This window comes from Zingiber officinale, chromosome 8A (genome assembly GCF_018446385.1).
Source record: "Zingiber officinale cultivar Zhangliang chromosome 8A, Zo_v1.1, whole genome shotgun sequence".
NCBI classification, from domain to species: Eukaryota; Viridiplantae; Streptophyta; class Magnoliopsida; order Zingiberales; family Zingiberaceae; genus Zingiber; species Zingiber officinale.
In genome coordinates, this window is record NC_056000.1 from 14,479,086 (window position 1) to 14,481,672 (window position 2,587).

Genomic DNA, 2,587 nt, shown 5'->3' on the forward strand with positions numbered 1-2,587 from the left:
TTTCACACTATTTCTGCAAGTCAAATGTATTGAAACAAAGTCATCAGTGTCTTCTAATTAGTATGATAACATCAACAAATGGTTGAACACATCAACTTTTTCTTTGGAGCTCAAACAAAAATCAAAAGTCTATTGGAGCACAAACAGACAAGTCCCATTGTCTTTTTCAGGCACTAGAATTCTGTATTCACTCAGCAAAGCCGCGTCTTCCTTTCGGCAGTGAGAACCCAGAAGTGATTTAAACCATACCATTTCATTACCCCAGGGTTTTTGGGTCATTGTATTTTGGCCCGACCACGACAAAGTCATCGAATTTTTCCTTTTCTTCAAGCCGAGCATATGCCCCATTGTAATTGGGCATCGTGTTTATATCTCCTGAAATAGAACAGTTTGGAACAGTTAAAACAGATGTCTTCATGAACCCATAAAATAGAAAATCGCAAGTAATAGAACGTATTTTTCATAAGTATGATTATAAATTAATACTGCAAGTTAATTTGTTACCTACACATGCTATCAGTTCGTTCTTGGTTAAGTCCATGTGCAAAAGGATAGCTCAGAATGAAACGAACTTGGAAAAAGCTTTCTTTACCCATGAGAATTGACCCAACATAATAAATTGCTCGATTGACTTGACAAATTAATGTACACTTCTAAAGAAGATGTTAGAACAGAATTCTCTCTTATTGCTCCAAATATTTTGAGACTTGTATGTGTCTAACAAGAAGTTGGAATCCTTAACTATGAATATTTAGGTGTGCATTCATTCATGAAGGCGCAATACAGAAATTGTAAGTTTATAACATGCCACAAGTAAACAATGGGAATTAGCCCGGCACTTAGTTTACTCTCCCCACAAAACGAAACTTAACTAGGAAGATAGGGAAACACGACAAAGTGCGGCACCTTGGCACGTTGCTTAGTAGGTATCCCCACCTCAATCCTTGCATTGCAAAAGTTTATCATAGTAATAAACAACAGCATCCGGCAGTGATCAAAGAATGGATGCCCCAACCATAATGACAAATAATCAAAAACTATTGACTAAAGAGAATAAATGAATATGCCAAAAAGAATGCCTTGAGCAACTTACCGTAACAACTATCATATGGATAGTCACTATAGTCAGTACAGTCCCTCCCTCCCTTCTTCGGCTTGAAAATAAGGTCGTCCTAGCTAGAACATCCAGCACGGCACAAGATATTCTTGCAGTAAAACAGAGCATGCTGCCTCCCTCTTCTGGATAAAGTACAGAGGTTATAGAAGACTCGTTAAAGATGGCATCAGTCTTTACCTTAGCCAAACGCAGTCCTGGAGGTGGAGCAGCTGCAACAGCAGAAAAAAGGAGGTTAGAAGAATTGGAGAGGTCCGCAGATCAACCTAAAGACAGTTGTGTAGAAGAATTAAGAAAAAATATTAAGGGCAAAAAAGGAACAGTTTCAAAGTATAAATTGTTCTGAGTAACAGAAAGCTAATAGAAGGTCACTCATAGTGCACGAGATTGCTGGCCTTGTCAGTGTTATGAGCCGCATTGATCCAGTCGTATCATTTGATGTGCATGGAACCAAAAAGAACCTTGATAAAAACAGTCATCCCTGGGTGATTATGGAGAGGAATGACACCTGATGGAGGCAAACAGAAGATGCCAATCTGCAACAGGTAGCGAAGTAAAAATTAAAACATTGTTTATAAGTTTCTACATTCTTCAGAAAAATTAAATTATATCATCTAGTACCGAGAACTTGCCACATTCATAAATGTGCAAATATGTAGTTGGCAGACTTCCAGTGGATTCATCCTGCTGAAATATGACGCATTTTGAGTCAGACCAACATCTGAGGCTCTTATGTTATCTACAATCAAGCGCACTGTGAATGTTTGACCATGTAAACTGACCTCCTGTGCAGTCACGTCCCTCGCCAACCTGGAGTAATTAGATTGACGATTCAAATGTTTGACTAGTGAGAAAAGAATTAAAAACAGTGTCAGTCAAGATGTGGAACTGAGTGATCTAAAGAGACAAACGACTCCCAAATACCTTGAGCAGCGGTCCATAAATAGACGTCCAAAACTGAAAGTTCCTTACGTTCAATTAATATGAAGTGTTTGATGCTATTTGATCTTCATTTATAATAACTTTTTGAGAAAATTTTCATGGGGGGTCATGACGGCAACTCATTCGCCAAATGAGTCGATTTTAAAAAGTAAAATTGATCAGATTCCACCTATATTTTAAAAAGTAATACATCCGGGGTTTGTTAGGTTCGGCAGTATATTGTAGTCTGTAGAACTAGTTATAACTCAAGTACGACATCCAGAAGGACCAGAACTACTTTTGCGATCGCCGAGCCAGTTCAAGAATGAGCATAGTTTTGTCAGTAAGAAATGTATCAGCGCTTAGATTAATAGATATACTAAAGTTGCTAAGACGTTTGCCGTGGCCGGTAGGGAAGACTAGCACATGGATGTCAATAACAGAGGGCAGGAAAAGCGAGCCGCGCAAAAGAGGCTTTTCAAAAGCAGCGCCCAAATATAAATGCAGAGTCCAGCAAGTACACTGTGACAATTAATTGCGGAAAAGCAAAGC

General features: G+C 38.7%; 1 pseudogene; it reads right to left on the reverse strand.

The window, feature by feature from the left end:
- Positions 1-256: 256 nt before the first annotated feature.
- LOC122010542 lies at positions 257-2,055 on the reverse strand (annotated as a pseudogene).
- Positions 2,056-2,587: the final 532 nt, after the last annotated feature.